A 25,940-nucleotide genomic window follows, 5' to 3' on the forward strand; every position below is an offset into this window, starting at 1 on the left:
GATTATTATATAAAGCTATTTCTGGTGCTGCCTCTGTCTGATATACAGTATACAGAACATTTTGTGCTTATGTCTAAAAATAACCTAGAACTTCAGAGACCTTAACGTCTCTGCTCTACAATAATTACCTGGCTAAAAATGGGCATTTTAATTAAAGACTGCACAAAGAAATGGCTTTTCAAACATAAAATGTGTGCTGGTTTAGTTGTTCCAACATATATTTTAATTATTTCAAAAGAAAGAATTAAAGAGAGTTGCAATGTTAAAAACCACGCATTGTGTGTGTGTGTGTGTGTGTGTGTGTGTGTGTGTGTGTGTGTGTGTGTGTGTGTGTGTGTGTGTGTGTGTGTGTGTGTGTGTGTGTGTGTGTGTGTGTGTGTGTGTGTGTGTGTGTGTGTGTGTGTGTGTGTGTGTGTGTGTGTGTGTGTGTGTGTGTGTGTGTGTGTGTGTATATATATATATATATTTTTTTTTTTTTTACAAAAAAGGTCCGCAGTCTCAGGACTTAGGAGAAATAAAAAACTTTTATTCACATAGGAGACCTATGTGACCTATGTGAATAAAAGTTTTTTTATTTCTCCTAAGTCCTGAGAGTGCGGACCTTTTTTGTAAAATATTTAATCTGATTTTGGACACTGCACCCAGGCATCCGTGAACTTTGTGACGTGAGTGCCGACTCCACCATTGACTATATATATATATATATATATATATATATATATATATATATATATATATATATATATATATATATATATATATATATATATAGCTCTTTGCCCAAGTATACCTTTTTAGATTTCTGTACTGTTAAAGGAAAGCTATACCATCACAATTAATATTTAGGGAGTTATTTACTAAAACTTGCATTTATGTCAGTTTTTTTATTAAAACAAAGGCGACCAAGCTCCCACCCATGAATTGAACTCATTTATCAATAATTCTTCTCAAAAAAGTCAGAGCAAAAAAACATTCCGAAAAAATCAAGCATCAATTCGAATCATATGACTGACGCTCCAAAAACTTGACTTTATCGAATTTTTGCTGTGAAAACTCGGACTTTATCCGATTATCAGATGAATCGGATTATCCTTCACATTTAGGGGTTATTTACTAAAATCTAAATTTATCTCATATTTCATTAAAAAAAACAACAAACTCCCTAGCCCAATTTTAGCTTATTTATTAATACATTTAATCAGATAAAAAAACTCAATAAGATCGAGAGAAAACCCGAATGCTCATTTTTTTTTTACTTTTTTTCCTGAATCACTCAAATTTTTTGAGTTTTTGCCCGAAAACACAGAAAAAGTTGGATTTTGGCACAAACATTTCAAATAGGTGCCTCTCCCATTGACGTATACATGACATCAACAGGTCTGAGATGGCAAACTTTTGGATTCAGGCTTTTTGCAGCATCGGTATAATAAATCTCGAAAAATTTAAGTTTTTTTCAAGAAAGTCATGTTTTCTAGTGAAAAAAACTAAATTAGTGAGATTTTATCATTTGGATTTTAATGAAGAAGCCACATCAGTAAATATTACCCAACTGTATAAGTGTTGGACTAACAGACAGAACTTCCATTTATTGTCCATTAATATATGTATGTGTGCCCTTGGTTTGTTGTGTGCACCGCAAAACTAATGTAAGGTTTTACAAATGAGCTGTGTTATATAACATATTTTTTTAGAGACCAACATTGTTCTGGGGTAACAGTTCCTTTAAATGCCATTAAATACTCAGCTATTTACAAAATTTCAATCATTTAACATATTTAATCACAAGAAAATTAGTAATTTCTGTAAAAACTGAGAACTCAACAAATTTCTGTTAAAACTGCTGTACTTGTAAGCATTTGTTAAGCTCAAATGGTATATAATTAGTGTTAAATTAATTTCCTAAGAAAATTGAATATTTGACAGTTGAGTCACTAAATGGCAAGAAGTATGCCTAAAGGCAATGTGTGAGTGCATTTAGAAGTAATAAGTGATGACAGTCCCTATACTGTATATCAACTAAGAAGTTGATGTATAATTCCAGAAGGGTGGGTAGAGTCCATTTTGCAGAGTTTCTATGCGATGGTTCCATCAGGATGTGTGTTACAAGCAAAATAACTGGGAAGAACAATACAACCAATATGTAATGTCTCTTAATACCCAATTGTTAGGCAGCTAAATGTACCACAAAAGAAAATCTTACCGGCTTAGTTATAATCACTGGCTAAATTTGCACCTTGGCAGTAACCTATAGATACCAATCATTGCTCAGCTTTTTTCATGGTTGGTAGTAGAACAATGAAAATAACAATCTGATTGGTTGTAATTGGTTACTGCCCATGTGCTTATATGCCCAGTGTTTCAATGTTATGCCTAATGTGTCCACATTAGTAGGCGCATTTTATCAGCACTGGGCATATTTGCACCTGAGCAGTAACCCATGGCAACTAATCAAAAGTTTGCTTTCACTGTTCTACCTACAGCTGGCTGCAAAAAGCCTATTATTGCTTAGGTGCCCAGGTGCAAATTAGCCCAGTGGGTAAAGGTGGCTTTGACACTACGCATTTTATGATCATAAACTGCCAAGATTCTCTACCATTTCTAGGCTTCACAATTACAGTATGAAGAATATAAATGTTACATTATTTTGCTTTCTTTTCAGATCCCATGCAACATAGTCTCATGTATGCCCACCTTAAAATGGAAATAACTTTAACTAAGAGGAGGTATTTGGAGGCTCTGAGCTGAAAAAAGGTAATTTTAAAACCCTTTGTGCTGAGTTATTCTGGCAAAATGGGAATTAAGTGTAACATAAATACATGATAAAAAAAATCACAAACTTTATTTTTTTTTTAGCTGCAGTGTATCTTATGACACTTACACATATAATACACAATTACGCATATATACACAAATATACAATCACGCCATCTGGCCTTCCTGCTTCCTTTATTCAATGCTTATTAACTCTGTTGCCTTCTTCCTGATGTCCTTGTTAAATGCCCTCTGTCCATTCAGGCAGAAAGTATGGTGTTCCTAAGTCTTGTTCTTCTCTGAAGATAACAAGTAGCTATTCATCTTCTCTTTGGCTGAATCTCTAACTACCTCTATATGCACAGAAACAGAATTTGCTTTACATATTTAAGCATGTTTTGTTCCATACCTTATTTCAGCTTTTCCAATTCATGAGCTATTCCTTTTCTTATAATGAAACTGTTGGAGGAGGAGCAAGTGAATGAAACAAGGGGGGGGGGGCAGAAGCGAGGGACATGACAAATAATACAAAGCAATTACAGAGCATTTAAAATATATATCTTATATTCACTGAACTATTTTAATGTGCAAGCAGTTATTCTTCGTGTTTATTTCTAGCAATGCAGTAGCAGTACAAGATCTAGATTTAGTAACATATAAAAATCAATATAGCAGAAGTGCAGAGATTTTCATTGCTTTCATTTAATGGACATGCTCAGTAGAGTTCCTCAGTCACAGATGGATGTGCAAATATAAATTCTCTTGGACACCTTCTGTAAATGACAGGTGGCTCATGATAAAGTTATTTTTGCCCAGACATATTCCATATTTCTCTACAAGTACATACAAACAGCAGAAGGTTGTTTCCTTCAATTTCCTCTTGAAATGCTGACAATTAGGGATTATGCAATGTATTGTAATGATAAATAATCCATCATATTCATTCATAATTAATTTCTTGAGAAGAAATATAGGAGAATATCAGAGGATTTAGGCCGAAAGAAGATATTTATTTGTAAAATAATAAAGATATAAGGGAATACAGGAATATACAAAAAAAATCATAACAACTAATAACTCCAAAATACATCCATATAAAATAAATTTTGATCATATAATATTATAATGATGTATTGTAATGATAAATAGCATATGCCCATAATTATAAGTTCATTTTATCTACAGGTATGGGAGCTATTATCCATAAACCTGTTATCCAGAAAGCTCCGAATTACAGGAAGACTATCTCCCATAGTGGGACATTCACTAAGAATCGTAGTTGCATTCCGCAAATTCACAAAAATCTGAAGTTGCGCTCAGGAGTAGCGTAAGGTTGCGAAGTTGCACTAGCGTTGATTTGCTAAGCAAAGCGAAGTTACGCTAGCGATGGTTAATTTGCATATGGCGCCAAATTCAAATTTCAATGGAAGTATTCGTAGCAGCACTACACAATCCTGGGAAACCTTCAAAACATCAAATAACATTTTTATTTTGCCCTACACATGTGCCCACTGTATAGTTAAGTTGCCATGAGTTAGGAAATGTAGGGGGGAAGGAGGGGAGCCCCAAAATTTTTTTCAATCATTTTCAGCCTATCACCCATAATAAAGAAAACACGCCAGCGTTTTGTGGGACTTAGAAAAAAAATTTACTTTTTTTGAAGCAATCCCTATCTACTCCATTGCGCTTTGCCTGGTCTGAGGTGGCGAAGGAAGTCTAGCGTAAAAGGTAACATTCAGAACAATGCGCGTGTTAGTGAATTTGCATAGGTACGTCCGTTGCGCAAATTCGCCAGGCGTAAGGGTGCGAAGTAACACTAGCGAAGTTACGCCAGTGTCCATTAGTGAATTTGCGAAGTAACGAAAATGCCCAACGCAAGCGAAATCACGCTAGTTTTAGGCGCTTCAGCACTTACTGAATTTGCCCTATAGACTCCATTTATCAAAATAATTAAAACATTTTGAAAATGATTTCCTTTCTCGCTGTAATAACAAAACAGTACCTTGTACTTGATCCAAACTAAGATATAATAAATGCTTATTGGATTGCCTGTTGGGTTTATTCAATTTTTACATGATTGTACTTGATCCAAACTAAGATATAATTAATCATATAATTAATCCTTATTGGAAACTTAACCAGCCAATTGAATGTAATTAATGTTTACATGATTTTCTAGTAGACTTGACATGTGGAGATCCAAATGACAAAAAGATCCATTATCTGTAAAACCCCAGATCCCAAGCATTCTGGATAACAGCTCCCATACCTATTTTCTGTTTAGGCAATAATCCTCCATATGTAATAAAAGGCACTAAGTTTGCCCAGTAGCAGTAACCTATAGCAGCAAGTGACCAGTAAATTCTACCTCCTGATTGGTTACTATGGATAACTGCTCCTGGGCAAACTTAATGTCTATTATTATATAACCCCTTAAGAGCTTTAAAAGAATCAATAACTAACTAAAGTTAAGTACCTTCAGGACTAAATTCACATAAATGGACAAATCTACTATAATGTAGTAATCCTTAGCAATCAGTGAAATGTAATATGTGTTAATGGGCATCTAAATAACCAGATATTTTCTAGCATATTATAAAAGATTAAATCATGCTGGAAGTACAGCCCCCCCATGGAAATATTGGTATATGCTGCCACTTTTTCACCAACAAACCCATTCAAGGCTTCATAGCCTAAAAAGTGTTTCCCACATTTTTTTTTACACAACAATACCATTGGGCACTCCAATATTAATTTGTGGGGAATAATTAGGGTGGCTTCTGCCATCCTTTTTGATCATTTTTGTTATTATTATCTATTTTTTTGAAAGGGTGATACCTTAAATAGATATGGGAGTGCTTGCATCTATTCATGTGTTCCAAGTTGATACACAGTGGACCAGGCTATGAAGTTTATAGCAGCTTCTTAAATAATTGGTGTGTACGGAACCCCTCTGCTAGGGTGGTTTTCTCAAAATTCTGATGTGGGGATGTGTACGTTCTGTGCTAGTTTTGGCCATGGCAATTTAACTGGCTCAATTTTCCAATTTTCCAGGTACTATGCTTAGAGATAGTAAATGAACCCTTTGATCTTAGTCACTTATTTGGTGCCATGTTATAGCATGTTCTATTTAGAATAAATTGTACACCAGTATGTTGTATATTAATATATACAATATAAATGTTATTTTTAGCTATACACAAGTAGCTATTGTTTAAGAAGTGCAATCAATTTCATCCACTTTTTAAATGTTAATTTCCCGCTGAGAAATGTCAAGCTCACAAACCTTTAATCATCTGTCTATTCCGTTTTACCTGTTTTACATAGAGACACAATATAAACTTTTCTCCAGCCATCTGGAGCAAACAAATTAACAGTATCATGAATAAACAGCTTAAACTCGAATGTTAGCTCTTTTAAATATATGCTACAACCAATAATAAGTTCATAAAATTGTCGGGAAAAACGTGCAAAAATATACCACTAATATACCACATTGAAAGAACATAATCACAAACACAGGGCTAGTGAATTTGGTTCTTTTATACCTGTTTTGATGTCCATTTGCCATTTATTTTGCTTCCATATTCTAATATCCAAACATAAAGTTACTTTGGAAAGAAAAATAAAGCCCTGAATGTGGAGCATTATTTCTGGCATTAAAGGGGACAAATACCTTCCATAGCGGTGTCAATCCACCCAAATATTGCTGAAACTTAATTTTCAACATATTATGAAGTGTTAAAGAATAATGGGAGTTCAAGTCCAGCAATTATAGAGACTCATATTTAATGCCGCACTGCACAATACCAGTTTTTAAAGTTCTCCAGAGCAGGTGGCTCTAACCTTTTCTTCTTGGTTTCATACAATCATCGCTAAAGACATTTTTTATAGTTGAAAATTTAAACAGAACTGTAAGTCCTTCTGAAGTTGGATTGTAGTGCAATATTATCAAGCAAAAATTGAACACCAAGATAACTTGACATTGCCCTAGTAGGTATGATCCTCATGAAAGAATCATGAACCTTGAAATTACTATTTTGGAGAGCTAGGAGGCACAAAAATTTTAGGTGTAGGAAAGATATACATTCTCTCTTAGTCTTAGTCCTAGGGGCAAATTTACTAAGGCGTGACTCGGTTAACGCTAGAGCAAATTTGCCAGTGTGACGTCATTTCTTTACTTCGCCAATTTACTAATGGGTGCTGGCGTAAATTCGCTAGCAAAGTGGACCTACCCTAGCGCTACTTTACACCCTTATGCCAGGCGAAGTTACGCTATGGCAAAGGGACGTAACTACGCTAATTCACTAACTTGTGCATTTTACTGAATGCTACCTCTTGCGCCAGACTTTACTTCGCCAGGTCATACCTGGCGAAGTTCAATACAATAGATAGGAGTTTGTCCAAAATTAGTTTAAATTTTTTCTAAGTCCCAAAAAACGCTGGCGTCTTTTACTTTTTCAAGGGTGATAGTATAAAAAATAGCGTAAATATTTTTGGGGGTACCCTCCTTCCCCCCTACATTTCCTAACATATGGCACCTAAATTATACAGTGGGCACATGTGTAGGGCAATAGAACACCTTTATTTTATTTTTTAAAGGTTTCCTGGGCTTGTGTAGAGTAATGTAGTTGCTGCAACATATACCTCCATTATATTTTAACTTTGCGCCATATGCAAATTAGGCCACCGTTCGCCTCTCTGAGCGCAACTTCGCATTTTAGTGAATTTGCGTAGCGCTGGCGAAACTACGCCAGGCGAAGTGCTGCCGCAACTTTGGATCTTAGTGAATTTGCCCCTAGTGTTAAAAGAAACACACTTTTCAAGCTATGTATAATTCTCTCTTGTAGCCCTGAATATTTTTATTTTACAGTGTTTTTTTAACCAACAATGCCATTGGGCACTCCAATATTAGTTTGGGGGTATAAATGTGCATGGCAAGCACAACACTTTACATTAAGGAGAGAACTGAGCTGTGTCTCCTGATGCTGCTCTCTGCATCGAGTGCCAGATATTTGATCTGCAAGTGAGCACAAGGAGTGTGCTCTTATGCCCCTTAGCACTCATGCACTTTCACCCTAGAAAAATGAATGATCCCTTAACTTCAGATTTCTTCTCCTCCTCTAACCCACTTGGCCCCATCCGTCAAGAATTTGTTTTAGATCTTGGCTACTGATCATATTCTGGCTGTATGCTCCTATTTATTCTCCTAACCATCTCTCCTGAGCTCAGCTTAACCATAACAATGCTCAGTCCAAGTAGAAGTTTTTATCAACCTAGGTTCTACCTTTTAAGCCTGCATTCTTGATTTGATGAACTTTACAGAGCACATGTGCTGTTTGGACATGAACATCACTGAGGGAAGATGGCTGCCAGGTGAAAGCTGCTATTTGTTTTAGAAAAATATGATGGCTGGCTAACAGAGGGGATATATATAGTAAAAATATTATGCTTACGGTGAGGGAGATGCGCTAAGCTTAAATATATGTCCTTTAAAAACTGGTATTGCAACGAGCCAGGTCTCCCAGGTGTGAAAAGTGACATACTGACAAACCAGATTTTAATGTAACCATTAACTGGCAGTTGATAGGTTATTATTAATTTTGCCCTGATAAATCGATATATGCACAGTAAACTAGGCATTGCACAAGATTATGAAGATGGTGATGCCATACACCACAGGTGCAATACATGAGAAATATTTACCCATGTGCCAGTAGTGTAGCACTGCACTGTGGTATGCAAGGGAGCCCTATACTTAACATCTGTCTTTCAGCAAATAGCCTGTTTCTACAAGCCCTTAGACATGTTTGTATTAACCCTTAGACATGTTTGCATGAGCCCTTAGACATGTTTGTATGAGCCTTTAGATTTGTTTGTATGAGCCCTTAGACATGCATAAAGAAGTCTTCATGTGCATCACAGGGCTCTTACACACAGGCAACTTGCTGCATTCCACCTACAGGTACATTCAGTGGTGTAACTAAATATCACTAGGCCCCACAGCAAATAATTTTAAAGGCCCCAAAAATGTCTAGAGATTGACTTGTTTTACCAAGTTTTATTGAATTTGTATATGAATTAGAGCCTCGTGGGGCCCCTATACCTTCTGGGCCCCCCTGCAGCCGCAGGGTCTGCTTCCTCTATAGTTACGCCCCTGGGTACATTTGGCAGTTCTCTGAGTATACTGAGGGCAAAAGAAAAGCCATCAACTTGATTTTAACTCTGCAACTGTTTTAGTTAATGAACCCTACCATTCATTTGACTGAACGTTTTTTTTATAAAACATTAATTAACAGTTTACAAGATGATAGGGATGTGCTGCTAACAGTATTTTGTCTTTAATCTGTGCTTTGCCTCTTAAACAGAGCAGATAAAAGAAATGTATCCTTTATTTACAAAAACTAGCTACTTCAAAAAGCCTTACAGGAGATTCGTTTTTTTATGCAACATACTATTTTAGCTTCTTTCATTAAAAGCACTTGCATAGACCCTAAGCTCAGGGATCACACCAATCCCAAAGCAGCACACCCGATTGTCCCTTGAGAAAGTAGCCAGACCTTTTTAAAAGCTGCTTGGATTGAAAGTAGCTGGGTTTCTAAGGCAACTAGTTAAGATGTACAGTAAGAACAGCATCTGCAATGTCTCAGCCTTCTCTCTGGCTCTCCAGTGCTTATTGAAGGCACATAACTGACACACCATTAATCTCCTTTCTAGAAAGGCTTTTTTCTAATGTTTTTTCTTCCTGAATCTTCCTGTCCTGTAGAGTCTTTGTGCATGTCCATTTATATTTCATATCCACATATTGCATTTTGATTTGAGCAGTAAACACTATGAATTAAAGTGCATGTATTTAAACCTTGCTTACACAATGATACATTAGTGCATCCAATTTAAAGCTATAGATACGTAAGCCCAAAAGACCCTACAAGCTGTAAAAAAGTGTGACAGTAACTTCTTAAGTGGGTTATATCATTATTATTATTATAAATAATCATCATCAAAATAACAATGCCTGACAGGACTAAGCCCCATAATTGATATGGATCATCACATAACCCATAATAGCATAGCTTTCTGTTAATAATGGGGTTAATGTGAAGCCATAAATCACTTAAACTGTGCTCGTCTTTTAAAAGTTTTAAATTCTTTAAGCCCACACAGTGACTCATTATCTGCAATGCCTGTCATAGCTCGTATTTAAATCCATGACTGATATGTAACAAACAATGAATTTATAGCATGTGCCTATTCTTCCAACGGCAGGAAAAAAAAAGTACTATATTGTGTCAATCACATCTAAATTAGGCATTTTGCTACATGTAATAGGAAGGCATTTCCAAAATATACATAAATGCAGTAGATTATTCCTTACATAATTTTATCACTGTCCACTTTGCTATATTTTTATTTCTAGTACAATTTTTCTTCTGAAGTAACATGCTCATCAATGCAGGATGACTTTAAACCTTTCCTTTTTATCCTGTCTCTTCTACTGCCCCCTGACTTCTCATATAATTCCCTTAGCACCATTTGTGCCATTCTTGTGTCATACTTGTGTCTCCCCCAGCTGTGCTGCTTTCCCTTGTGGCTCAGTCCTTCTCTCTATGCTGTTATTGCCAAGCTCCCGTGCTCCTCCATTAGCGTTGCTGTGTCTCTTCTCTTATTTATCTATATTTATCACTTATACTGTATATACCATACTGTAGCAAAGTTACTCCATTGAAATCTTGTTGAATTACAAGCATGGTCCAGGGTTGAGCCATATTGGGAGCTGTAGTCCATCAGCCTTAGAGTTGGGTCCATAAGACAACACTGCATGATAAAACATTATTTCAAGTCTTCTAGGGCCAGTGGTACAAGTGAGGAAGCTTATCCACCAATGAGAATCCTACCTAGTCCATTATTGTGATGTAAGAATGGCCTTTTCACTGCTATCTGATTTAGATAAGTCACTGAAAACCCTAGATTAGAGAGTTATAAGAAATAATGAGTGAGAAATAGAGACAGAAGGAGACATCTGAGGGTGTATCAGGCAATTAGAGAGGTGATGTTAACCCTACAGGTATGGGGCCTGTTTTCCGGATAACAGATCTTTCCATAATTTGTATCTTCATACCTTAAGTTTTCTAGAAAATCATGTAAACATTAAATAAACACAATAGGCTGATTTTGCTTTTAATAACGATTAATTGGGATCAAGTAAAATGTACTGTTTCATTATTACAGAGAAAAAGGAAATAAATTAAATGGAGTCTATGGGAGATAGCCTTTCCGAGCTTTCTGGAAAATGGATACCGTAACTGTAGTAGTCACTGATCCAATCTCCTCCTAGTCCATTTGGTTGCTGTGCTGACATTGACCACCAGTCGGCATGGGGATACATATTTATCAGTGCAGAAGATTTCTGAGTTAATTTTAACCTGTAGAATTCTAGAATTTACTCCAGCCTTTGGGTAACCTGTTTTTTTGAAAGAGTAAGAGGGTGTCGGCACCAACTGCCTATATTTTTATATAATGCTTTTAGGATGTAGGGTCTTTGTTCTTGGGACTAACTGAACAATTATTTACAAATTACATAGTTAAATCGGGTTGAAAAAAGACAAGATCCATCAAGTTCAACCCCTTCAAATGAAAACCCAGCATCCATACGCACACCCCTCCCTACTTTCACATAAATTATATATACCCCATATCTAGGCTAATGATAGAATTTAGTACCTTAATAGCCTTTGATATTATGTCTGTCCAAGAAATCATCCAATCCACTCTTAGAGAATCAGCCATCACAACATCACCCGGCAGTACATTCCACAAGCTCACTGTCCTGACTGTGAAGAACCCCCTACGTTGCTTCAAATGAAAGTTCTTTTCTTCTAGTCTGAAGGGGTGGCCTCTGGTATGGTGATCCACTTTATGGGTAAAAAGGTCCCCTGCTATTTGTCTATAATGTCCTCTAATGTACTTGTAAAGTGTAATCATGTCCCCTCGCAAGCGCCTTTTTTCCAGAGAGAACAACCCCAACCTTGACAGTCTACCCTCATAATTTAAGTTTTCCATCCTTCTAACCAATTTAGTTGCACGTCTCTGCACTCTCTTCAGCTCATTTATATCCCTCTTAAGGACTGGAATCCAAAACAGCACTGCATACTCCAGATGAGGCCTCACCAGGGACCTATAAAGAGGCAAGTGTAAGTATGGCCTTTACCATAGTAGCTGATTCAGATAATGTGAAGCAAATGGTATGGGAGGGGGGTTGACAGTGTTTTTAAGCTTTAAGAGAAACACCTGAAACCCCCATACAGTTTCCTATTGATACAAGTTAAATCCACGTGACTGCTAGAAACCATACATTTTAATAGACCCCTGTACTCGCAGATTCAGTTGGGACTATGGCACATAAGGTGATTGTCTGCTGGTTGTCTGCAAATGACGCACATGAAGCAGAGACAGATGGAACTCTGTGGCAATAACACTCACATCACTGCCCCATGTGCATCAGCATTGGCACTTTTCATTTAATATTAGAAGCGATAACAGGCAGACAGGGCCTTCTGACTACTGTTTATGTGTAAAACAGACACATTGAATGCAGGAAACTTTTATATGATCACAGCTGATGCTCATTATAAAAAACATCACACCATCCATTACATAATTTCAGGATAAAACAGATATTAACCATCACTACTTTTCTCTGTTCCTCTCTGTCAATCTATGGATATATACCAGAATTGTAATAGTTTTGCAGTCCAACGCCAGTAAGAGGATTGTGTGGAGGTCAAGGGGGTTTTGTTACAAATAGCAGCTCAGAGAATGGTTTTAAAGTAGCCCAAACAAAAGAAAATATAAAATTGGGCCATATACTTTCAGTATGAATTGTAATTTTATAATGTTTTGCAGATGAGAAATTAACACTCAGCAAAAGTGTCACTACAAAACAATTGTATCTTAATATTCATGTCACTTTCATAAACCTCGCACATAAAATAAAAAAGATTGATGTTGTTACAAAAAGAAACCTCAATAAAATCCTATCCTATAAAATGTCCACTGGCTACTTTTCATGCCTTCCTCCAGGGATCAAAATAGCCTGTCAGAGCCAACTGTTCTAATTAGTGCACAGATTTTCTAGAAAAATACAGATAGAAGTGCAATATTTCTCTCCGCTGTAGACTGTAACGAGAAACACTTTTGGGATGCAAGGGAATTTTTCTGTTCTCGAGGAAAAATGTCAAACTTTTGAAATATACCATGGTTCACTTTGACAACTTAATTTAATTTTAAAGATTATGTTCATCTTTAGCCAGCTAAAAAGAAAAACCATACTAAATAAGAAAGGCTTGTTTTGTCTCTGGAGATCATCTCTAACAATTTTCCATTATAGCTAAGACAAGAGAAATATAGAAGTCCCAGCAAGGGACACTACAAATAGACAATACAATGATCAACACTTGCAATACTATCAGAATTGAATTTGAAAAGGTAAATTAAAGAAGAAAACCATTTGTGATAACTGCAGTGATATTGTCTGAGAACTGATATTTTTTGTCAGCCAGCAATTTTTAAAAGAGAAGCCAAGTCCTCAAGTCTTTAATTTTCTGAATTCAAATTCCATCATACCAGCATGCAACATCTGGGATGTATTATTAGAAACATTGCTTAATAAAACATTGCATGGATGGCTACATGTTGCAGAAAATTCACCAATGCAATGGAGTCAATTGGAAGGAAAAATTAGCAAGTTAATGAGTTCTTATCTTCAGCAATAGCATAAACATTGCCCTACCTTGTTATAGAAGCTCCACCATGCTATAACTATTCTTTAGTAGAAAAAAAGAGGCTCCGATGTTTTTTCTTCAAAAAACAGCTTCTTATATAGAGAGGGGGAGGGCTGGGAGGTCTATGATTTGATTTGTCAATATATAGTAGAAGGCAAGGGAAGCATTACAGAAGAAGGAAAGGTTAAAACTAAGTAAGACTTATCAGAAAGGTCCACCTAAATATATGAGTAAACCCTCAAAGTAATGCTGCTCTGGGTACTCTGTCAAAAGAAACTCTTCTATTCCTTCTATTGTACATACATGGGCTTCTGTATCAGACTTCCTGCATTCAGCTTAAACCTCCTTTCTCAGGGCATGAGCATGCTCAGTTTGCTCTCCCCCCCCCTTCCTTCTCTGCTGTTATCTGAGCCCAGAGCTATAAGTGATCAGGGAGAGACTCAGGCAGGAAGTGATCTCACAACAAGCAGCTTCTATCCTAAACAAACAGAGAGCTTCTAGAGCTTTTTACTCAGGTATGGTAAAACATTCTACAGAATAAATATAGCATTCTAGCTTGTACTATTGCAGCTAATCTATTGACAATAAAATGCCTCCGTAGCTTTTTTCTCTTTATACAGATGCTGGGGTTTATTCTGTGTATTTTCCTGGTGCAAAAAGCTAAAATGATTTTCAAGCAAAACAAAACACATGGCAAAATTCCAATGTTGATTTGTGGTCATTTTTGCAGCTGATGGAAATGTGAATTTCAACACATGCAACCATGCATCGTTCGATTCGAAGGATTTAATCGTTCGATCGAAGGAATAATCCTTCGATCGTACGATCGCACTATTTGCGCTAAATCCTTCGACTTCGGTATTCGAAGTCGAAGGATTTCAATTCCTAGTCGAATATCGAGGGTTAATTAACCCTCGATATTCGACCCTTAATGAATCAGCCCCTTAATCTCTGTTGGTCATTTTCTGTGTACAGGTATAGGATCCCTTATCCGGAAACCCGATATCCAGAAAGCTCCAAATTACAGAATGGATGTCTCCCAAAGACTCCATTTTATCCAAATAATCCAAATTTTTAAAAATGATTTCCCTTTTCTCTGTAATAATAAAACAGCAGCTCCTTATTGGAGGCAAAACCAGCCTGTTGGGTTTATTTAATGTTTAAATTAATTTCTAGTAGATTTAAGGCATGAAGACCCAAATTACAGAAAGATCCATTATCCGGAAAACCCCAGGTCCCGAGCATACTGGATAACAGGTCCCATACCTGTAGTATTTTTTCTGCCATCATTTTAATCCCAGTCAGTAGTGATAAGCAATTTTTTTTGGCAGGCATGAACTTGCAGCAAAATTATGCATTTCACTGTCTGCAAATCTTTTTGCAAAACTGCAGGAAAAATTTTGCCACAGCAAAACAGCCACCAAGACAAATTTTTGCAGAGGCAAAAAAATTGCCATAAGAAAAAATTTCCATTGACTAATGCCTTTGAGACAAAAAAAACACAAATGGACTCATTTGGAGTGAGAAAAAAAAAAATTGACACTTACTGACTTCAATGAGTTTCGCATATTTTTTTACAGTTTTGCAAATGTTTTCACAGTTTCGTGGGACAGATTTGCTCATCACTAGCAGTCAGTGCAGTTTCTATTATAAAGCCCTTTTATCTGATAAAACATAATAACATAACAGTCAGCTTCATACAAAAGTAAGCAGTATTTTTTACTAAGTAGTAGTACTCTCTCACATATTTCTTCCTTTATTTAAAATTATTCTTGAACATTGGATGCCATCTGTGTTTTTCTAGCAGCAGGTTCAAAAAAGTCACATTTTCTGTTTTCTAGTTGCCTTTCATTATATTCAAAGCCCACTTCCCTCGGAAGCACTGCAAATGTCATATCTCCTGTCAGTTTCTTCTTAATTAAAGCTCCCATTATTAATTCTTGGTGTTACAGCCCTTTACATTTGCATTTTTGTTTAGTAAACTAGCTTCACTAAACTTTGATATTTGTATGATTAACCATTTTATACTTTATAGCACATAGCTCCTTAATTTTAATATATTCTAAAAATATTATTCTCTATATGATGTGCCTAGCTCTACCTAGGATTCTCTACCTAGGATTTAGCTTTTTTATGACGAAAATTCTAATTTGTCCCTTTTCTAGAGTTAAATGTATATCATACCAATAGATTTCAACAAAAATAGTCCAAATTTCAACCTATCATAGAAGGGAATTAAAGTTAAAACAGTGTTAGCATTAAGGGGGTTATTTATCAAAATCTGAATTCTAAAAAAAAAGTCCAACCAAATTAGAATCCACGATTTTTCCTTTTTATCAATAATAAAATACAAAAAAATCAGATTGGGAAATTGCGAATTTTTTGGCGTTTGATGCAAAAAACAAGAAAAATTTTAATTTTTTCTTGAGGGTTAAAACATTTTCAAATGGTTAAGGGGACATCTGGCATTGACTTTTACATGAATTTTCCAGGTTATAGATGGGATATTTTTGTATTCGGACTTGGAACAAGGCATAATAAAATGAGAAAAAATCAAGTCTATTTTTACTTTGAATTATTGCACGTTAATAAGTAACCTCCTAAATGTTGTATTATCCATATGTTAGTGGTATTAAAAGCCCTATATACCTTACCTACTGTAGCATTTCAGCTTCAGAGTTGTATCCTTAAAAGGGATCTAAATACTTCATAATAATACAATATTAATGTTGCTGTACTGCAGATTTGAGTATGTTTCAATCCTTGACAATATGTTAAAGTATGGCTAGCTGGATAGTGCAACACTGAGTGAAGTGTCTTGAACCATGCTTTCCCCCTTTAAAGCAATAATGCTAATAACACATTTCTCAAGCTCTTCACAGTCAGCGACCCCATGAAAGCAAGCAAATATATTAGTGAGAGTCACAATCGATTCATGTAAATTAGGTTCCATTTTCTTTGTTCTATAGCTAAACCCCGAAGGAAAAAACACAAGTTTTCCTAACAACAAAACCATAGAATGTCTGGATGATTTCAAAAGTGAAGACTGGAAATCTCAATTTTCCTTGTTTCAAGAATTGTAAACCAATGGGCATATTATCATTTGTTCAAATTTGTATTGCTCCACTCATTCAGGAATTCTCATTGACTTCAAGAATAGCTAACTAGCTTACCATTTAAGTCTACAGAGACCTTTCTATAGCATGAAGAGAAAAGAGAAAAAACTCTTAGAAGTATACATTTCTTGATCTTTATAACACAAAAAATACATTTTCAAGATAAAAGCAGAATTCCTTCTCACACCTAGCTAAAGATGTTCTAAACAATAGAAGGCAATGAACCTAAACATGAATCAAATGGTTGAATACTCATCAATACCATTATACTTCTAATATCTGGAGTTATCATGATTAAAGATGTATATAATATGCCTGCATGTTAAAATTAGACATAAAAAAATTTGACCTGACTATTTATTTTATGAGGTAGATGTGTGAGACTGGAAGTTTTTGCTGAATTCATCTATGTTAATTTCTTTCTTTTTTTTAAAGGTAAGTTTAATTGTTTTAAAGATATAAAACAAACAGCACACAACAAAACAACCCATATGCATTACGTGAAGTCAGATATGAAGCGATCTGAAATTTGTAATTACATGATATAGTAATAGAATGAGTTATATTTAGAAATAAAGCTGTCTTTTACAGCATTCATTTGAACTTATTCTTAACTTTTTGCCATCATTGGGAATGATTGTTACAAGGCCACTCATTCTAATGATATTGCATTTCTGTCAAAAGAATAATTGTCCTTGACATGTCTTGTCATTGTGAGGCAATAAGGGGTATTCTTTATCACCCTGTTAAAAAGGCAAGATTTGATTGGCTGGGTAAAATGGTCCTAGTTTTAAAGTTGCTTGTATATTACTTTGATATTGTCTAATGGAAAGGCTGAGTCGGACTTTCTTTACAAATTACACTTCTGAGATGCAGTACAATTGTGTTGTTCACTGAATTGTCTGTAAAGATAATACAGTTCTTTCTTTTACCAGCAGTGAAGTAAATGATTATGTAGCATTCTTTCTGTAGCATGTGTAGTGAGATTTGCTGTAGTAAAAGCCTCTTTGCTGTTGTAAAGTGTCAGCACTGCAATATTATAAATCTTTTAGTTTGCTATAAAAAAGCAAAATGGAACAAGGGTATCATTGTCTTCAAAAGCATTGTGATGATATTTTGTGTAACTCAAGTTCTGGAGGAACAAATATTAAGTTAACTCTGTCTTTCCAGATATCAACATTTAGGGGCCGATTCACTAACTTCGAGTGAAGGATTCGAAGTAAAAAAACTTCGAATTTCGAAGTGTTTTTTGGGCTACTTCGACCATCGAATGGGCTACTTCGACCTTCGACTACAACTTTGACTTCAAATCGAACTATTCAAACTAAAAATCATTCAACTATTCGACCATTCGATAGTCGAAGTACTGTCTCTTTAAGAAAAAACTTTGACCCCCTAGTTCACCATCTAAAAGCTACCAAAGTCAATGTTAGCCTATGGGGAAGGTCCCCATAGGCTTTCCCGGTTTTTTTGATCGAAGGATATTCCTTCGATCGTTGGATTAAAATCCTTCGAATTGTTCGATTCGAAGGATTTAATCGTTCGATCGAAGGAATAATCCTTCGATCGTTCGATCGCAATATTTGCGCTAAAATCCTTCGACTTCGATATTCGAAGTCGAAGGATTTTAATTCCCTTTGTGAATCGGCCCCTAAAAATCCAGCACTGATTTTGCAGAATTACAGCCGGTGTCAGACTGGCCTACTAGGATACAAGGTGGACCTAGTTGTCAATGAGTCTTTCTGCTCCTAACCTTTTGGGCTATGTCCTGGTCTTCCATTATTTTTGTATGTAAAAAAAGAGATGGAAAGATATATTATAGCATGTAAATAAAAAGAGAGTAGGAGAATTAAGAGGTTGACTAAAGAGAGGAGTACAAATAGTTTGTGGATCCATGGTTTAAATATTTTGGTGGGCCCCTGGCATCCCAGTTCACTAACATGTCTCACTAACTCACTAATTAATATGTTTCACCAATTTACAGGAAGTCTTCTTTCCAAGGGGATATTGAGGTTCAATCAACAACAAAAAAAGTCATATATATCAATGGAAATCCCAGGAAGAACAATATCTAGATATTCTAGCATGGTAGCTATACAAGGCTCCAATCACACCTGTAATTAAGGGTCATGACAATGGGTGCCAGCCAGTTCTCCACTCACTTGCAAACATGGGCCCATCTTGTTACCTAGCTTAGGCCAAGAGGCATGCAAATGAATGTTGGAGAAAAAGCTGCATTTTAGATACATTTTCTTTGCATTAACAATCCCAATGCTTGATTAGTAAATAAGGTCCAAACTGACAAAGTGATTTGTGTCGTAGTTATAGATAAAAAGAAAGGACTGTACCTTTTCCATCCATAAAAGACTGTTTGTATGTTGTTTGAAAAACACAGCAATAAACACCTCACCCTGTAGCCTTATTGCTATTTTTCAGTGGAATGGCAGCTGAAAAATATGGCTTAGAAAAACTCAATGCCCTTATAATAAAACAAAACAAACTGAACATATATATATATTTGAAAGCCAGGGTTATACATTCAACTCACACAGTTTGTATTGTAACATTGTGCATTCTATTTAGCTGAACAAAATCAACTTTTACAGATTCTAAACCACAAACTCTGAACAGATATTCCGTTATTCTGTAACTCATTTTTATTATAAATTGATTTCTAAAATAAGAAAATATTCATTTTAAACTGACAGAAACTTATTCAAAGTGTCTTAAAATTCAGCATGGTTTTGGAACACGAAACAAATATTTTATCATCTTTTTTTGTGGTTTTTCAAGAATATGGAACAAAATGTCACTCATTCTTTGAACTGCAGCAGTGACAGTGATAAGCCCTTGTGCCTGACGGGTGACAGAATGGAATCATTTGATTTCTGGAAAAAAAGAAAGATTCTCAGTCAAACACTGGGATTTATAAATAGCAAGCAAATAGCAACCATGACTATGGTAATCATGACACAAAGTTCATTTGATTTTCAATAGCGACATGAAAGGCTTTAAAAATATTTATATGTGTGGTTGCACTTCTTTTTTATCTTAAAGGGGCAGAATAAATAAATATAATGAAAATATATTTTGACTATTCTTTTATTTAAAACATATTCATATTTTATTTTTCATTATTAATAAAGCATTAGCTCTTTTTAATAAAGCATTAGATCTTTTTTTTTACAATTACTACAAGCTCTTCCCTCTCCATGTAATCAGCTATGTTAGTGTACATAGAGATTCAGGTATAGGACATGTTATCTAGAATGCTTTGGGCCTAAGGTTTTCTTGTTTGGATCAAGTACAAGGCACTCTTTTACTATTACAGAAAAAAAATATTATTTGGATACAATTGAGTCAATGGCAGATGGCCTTCCCATAATGGGTTTCCAGATACATGGGTCCCAATGAGATCTGTATAAACAACCCTCTATCTTACTAGTGTTTGTTTTTCCTTACTGATAAGCAGAACTCTATCATGCAGGGAGTAATCCGATTAACAATATTCTCCACTTTACACTATTTCTCACTTGAACCTGAAAGTTGGAAATGGAGTTAGTTACAACATCTCTGTCTGCCCTGTTAAGCTCAAGAAATCATAAAAAACACATTTTAATTAATTAAAACAATAGACATGAACAAGAGTGTACACTGCCCCTTTAATTATTAGACTTTAAAGGAATAGTTCAGCATGAAAATAAAAACTGTGTAAATAGGCTGTGCAAAATAAAAAATGTTTCTAATATAGTTAGTTAGGCAAAAATATAATGTATAAAGGCTGGAGTGACTGGATGTGTAACCTAATAGCCAAAACACTACTTCCTGCTTTTCAGCTTTCTAACGCTGAGCTAGTCAGCGACTTGAAGGGGGGGCACATGGTACATATCTGTTCAGCGAGTTTGCAATAGATCTTCAGCCTGCAGCTCAGATTCAAAAGCAACAGATATGACCCATGTGGCCCCCCTTCAAGTCTCTGATTGGTTACTGCCTGGTAACCAGGGTAACCAGTCAGTGGAAACCAAGAGAGTTGAAAAGCAGGAAGTTGGGCTATGTTCTGTTATGTTAGACATCCAGTCACTCCAGTCTTTATACATTACATTTTTGGCTAACTAACTATATTAGAAATATTTTTTATTTTGCACAGCCTATCTATTTACCCAGTTTTTATTTTTACACTGAACAATTCCTTTAAGTTCATCTCTTGGAGCAAAGCTGCTGTTCAAGAGCTTAGATTTGAATCTGGTAAATTTAATAGCTAATGAGAAGTTCATAAAACTAGAATAGCTCTTTTATACCTCGCTGGCAGATAGATTGCAAAATTGTAATGATGTGAAAACATCTGATGAGGCATACCGTTGCAAATATAAAATGTATGCAAAGTATTATAAGTGAAGATTTTTACATTTTCATTTTCTTTGTTGTCTGAAAGATGAATAATGGGTCCCCTGTGATAGTTTTGTAAAGCAAAAAACAATACTATGTGATATCGCTAAAATGGGTCTAAATAAAGATAACCCCTTATTTTAACACATTCTTTCAAAGCCAAGAAAGACAGCTTATTTAACATATGCCACTAAACCACCTAACTGTATGGATCCTTCATGGCATGAAAGGTATAACTTATCTTGCAGCAGAATCATCACCATGCAATTTCTGCTTAAACATAAATATAATTTTATCATAGTTTTAGTGGTAGCAATAGTGTTAATCATATAAAGCCAACAATGACAATAGATCCTCTGCACTCACCCATTACCAATATACTAAGAATATTAATCACGTTGTGCATACAGCTGCTATAGATGCATTTCCCTTTAAATAAAACAGGCATTGTTTATCCATATTTTACAATCTAATCTAGCTGGGCAACTATATCAAAGTCTGGTCAATCCTACACTCACTTTCATCTGATTCATTAAGAATTCTACAACTGTTTTCCCTGCAACTTTAACAATTCCCAAATGGTTACCCTTTATTGGCCACCACTGAGATCACCTGACTGTAGTTGGGAAGTAGGGAACTACAAGAGGGAGTCGACCACTGCTCCTGTATAAATTATAACAAAAATGGAAGGTTGTTCTCACAACTTGTGATGAGCGAAATGTTTAACCTTATTTTGCCAAGAAAAATCATCGACTATAATGAATAGTCTGATGCCTGAAAAAATGTCCATTTTTTTTCTTTTTCTTCTTTTTTATTTTGTTTTCCCCTGATGAAGACATTGTTGGTCGAACAACTACTTGGGGCCATTGTCTGATTTATTTTGTGTAACTTTATGTAAAGTAAATGAACTTTTTTCTGAGCGTGTGATCCTCATCTTTTTTTGTGGATATTATGTTGTGGTGACTCTATTTGAGAGTGCCTGTAGGATTGCACCTCACTTTGTTGTGACTGGGTTTGCTCCCTTTGAACCATTTGTACCGGTGTGCTCTAGTGCAGCAACTAAGCCAGCATTTATTTTCAAGTTATCATTAAAACTGAAGACAATGTTATGTGTTTTGATCACCTCTCCAAAAGTCCATGTATATGTATCACTATCACCAGTTTGTACCATGTATGCTCTTGGAGCTTATAAGTAACATTAACATGACATCTGGTGTCCTTCCTGAAAAGTAGATGACAATCTGGCCATCCTGTTTTAGCATCTGATTGTCTTTGCTGTTTTATCAGCAGTTTTAATTCTGACAAGATCTGACGGAAGGATCTGTATTTGCAACTGTCATGAGTAGAGTTAAATGCAGTTGACAGTTTATAGTCAACAGATCTGGTAATCTGCCATCAGTTGGTATATGTTTGTATTGTAGCATGGCAATGCTTTGCTTTGTCTTTGAGAGCAGATGTCTGAGCTATTTACTCAAACTGCTTATTTGAATGGGCAAATTTGGGCTAGAAGTTGGGTAAAAAATCATAGACCTTTGCAAATAGGTCAGATTCTACGGATGCAAACTGATGCCATTATCTACAAACTTATCTGGAATTCCGTCTGGAAAATATTGATTTCATTTTTTCTATGACATTGTATGTCGAACTGCATTCTACAAACACAAAGAAACTGTAATAGCCCACCACTGGAGCATAATTTAATTAACTTATATAAAATGATCTGATGCCACCATTTGTCAAAGTAATGCAGTGGCTTCATTTGTCTTTTGCAGTTGGATGTATTGTGTTGCAAGCAAAGTGGACAGCATTTTCTCTTGTTTGTGCTTTCATAGAAGACCAATATAAAATACTATATACCAAAGTATGTTTTAACATTTTTCAGCACATGTCTTTCATTTTTTTTTATTTGTTTTATCACTTATTTTGAGGAATCAAACTTCATGAAAATTCAAATCTGCTTATGGTATCCACAATAGAGGTTGTGATCCTAGGCTTGAATATCAAGAGCAATATCATATTTTTGTAGATAGAACCTAATCCTCTGGGTTTGGCCAGGACAGATGTTAAAATCCTGTCCATAGGTATCTTGACAGAAACATTCAAATCCAAATATAATGCATACATCTCTTTCAGTCTGGGCATAATTGACCTTTGTGTGTGTCAATGACTTGAAGACATAGATGACTGACGTCCTATCTAGCAGCAATACAGCTCCAAGCACATCATCTTAAATTGTCACTTCCTTCTTCATGTAATTCTGCTAATATTGCCATTGTCTTTTTTTCTTCAAAAATTATCATGGAGAATACAACTTAACACTAATGTGCAACATAATATTTGCCAGATAATTGGCCAGTCCCATAACTGTTTCCAGCACTTACTGAATTTATTTACATCTTTTCTCATACTATCCATTCCTTTATTGCTTTAGATATTTGACTTTTCTTGCTCTTAGAGAACATTTTTGTTTGCATTGACAATTTTTTTCCTGGACCTTTGAAGCATGATATTTAAATTAGAATCATGTTCTTCCGGTGTACTGCCATACACCAAAAAAATCATTCACATAAGCAGCTACATTTGAAACCAATATATATTATCAACCTTCCTTTGGAACACTGTACAGAGTAAATACAACAGGGAAATGGTTAAAGTGGTAGCTTCCTTGCGGTGTGTCAAATGTCAGCATAAGAGTATCATGGTCTAATTTATTTGCCAATACCGTAACCTAGCCTTAGTGACACTAAAATATTTTGTTCCTGACAGTTTGCTAGTGACATCTTCTAAAATGACAGTGCTCCCTTTTCACCACTTGTTGTTTTCCACTATGAGCATGGAATTTACACATTCAGTACTTTCATCTACCTTAAGAATAACGCACAGGGTTACAGTAACACTGCAAAAAACATGGACATACCTATTGTTTTGTTTTGTACTCTCCAGGAACTTGTTCAAGTCAGTGGAAGCTTCTTGTATTTATTAAGAACATCAGAAGAATTACTATTAGATTATTATGTGTTTTGTGAATTTGCCACCAGCTCAAAATATTTGAAATCTAGAGTCCTAACAATGTAAAAGCAGTTTAATTATCTTGCAGGTACAGACCAAAGTGCACATACCATGCATAGCTAAAGACTCTCAGCCATTTCCATACAGCTTGGGGTTGTTTGCTGTAATTGGTTTTGATATTTTTTTTTTCATATATAAATATATTTAAAGGTATCACATTTCATTTTGCACCTGTGTCCAATTTGAATTTAATTGATGTTGGATACTGCAATTTCAGGGAAAATCTTGTCAGGCATATCCTTTTCAATTGCATTTAATAATGCAGATCGGCTAGTGGTAATTACCATCTATACATAAAATATATAAACCCTAAGGGCTGTACTCCACGGAGCCCTAAGGCTACATCAATGTCTGACACATATTATATATATATTTGTTTTGTGGAGTATTTTTCTATGTCTATATTTGTTTGTGACTGCTTGAGAGAATTGAGATTTTTGCTTACCTGATGTAAGGTAAGCCCATAACTTTCATAGTAAAATACACTTAAAGCCATGGATCAACCGTAATTGTAGTAAAATTCCATCTTTATTTTCATCCACGAAGAGATCATTAAATTATGGCAAAGGGTGCAATGCTTTGATTAACAAGCAGTTTATTAATCAAAGCACCGCACCCTTTGCCATAATGTAAAGGTCTTTTAGTGGATGAAAACAAAGATGGAATTTTACTACATTTGCGGTTGATCGATGGTTTCAAGTGTTTTGTACTTATTGAAATGCTGTTGCCGAATGAGAGTGGCCAGGAACCCGCAAGTGGAATGGGAGTTCGGTGTGTTCATACTCCTCTGTCACATACCAGTGAGGAATATGTTTCATAGTGCCAAAGCTTTTACTGAGGTCTTGCAATATCAATCACTTTGCATAGGGTGAGATCACTTGTGTTTTTGGATAGTTTGTGCTAAATTCAGCAGCAGCAGCACCAATAAATAAACATTCCCTGGCTAAAAATGTTCAGGTTGTGAAAATTGCTCTAAGTAGAAAGGGGTGGGTGATGGCCCTTCCAAACTGTACTGTATCTTAAATAGCCCTGGGACCATTGGTGAAAACTTATTCCCATTAGGCATCAGTGATAGACCTAGGACTACCTGAGCAGTAAGTAAGATTTACTATTTGGGTCCCCTACAATGAGCAAAAATGAGCTAAATCATAGAATTTATATTTGAGGTTTGCTTTGGGGGGATCACATCACTGAACTACTTGGTATCTTCAGACGTCTTCCTTTGAGTTATAAATGCGCCTTCCTTTCTCTCCAGTTTGCAGCAATAAATAGCACTTGTCTTCCTCCTTTTAAATACATTATGAAAAAGAGTTCTGCATGTTGTTTAAACATTTTCCATTCCATAGTTTGCTATCCCAGTCTATTCAGAGTGGCTGCAAACACCATATTACTTGTACTACAGTATACTTTAGCTGTGGGATGCAGCTTCTGACACAATACAGAGATGGAGATGTCAATCTCCCTAAGAAAATATCTACTTTGATAATGTCTGGTGATATCATCACCTTGCCAAGTACCTGTATATAAATCTGGAGAATCCCAGAGCGGATTTGTCTTAATACTAAATTACTGAAATTACTGGGCAGAACTAAATTGCCCTAAAATTATGCTCAAATGAGAGATAACATTTTTGAGTGGAATCCTATGCATTTTTTGTAGCTCCATATGGCCTACATGCTAATGTAATTGTATAATTAAAACTCATTTTGAAACCAATTTACTTTACACTTTTGCAGTATATTGCTTGTACTACATTTAAATACAAAACATTATGCCTATACTATATTGTCTGCAATCCAAAATTTAAAAAAAAAAATCTCACTGAGACTATACTGAA

This window comes from Xenopus laevis, chromosome 8L, assembly GCF_017654675.1.
Source record: "Xenopus laevis strain J_2021 chromosome 8L, Xenopus_laevis_v10.1, whole genome shotgun sequence".
NCBI classification, from domain to species: Eukaryota; Metazoa; Chordata; class Amphibia; order Anura; family Pipidae; genus Xenopus; species Xenopus laevis.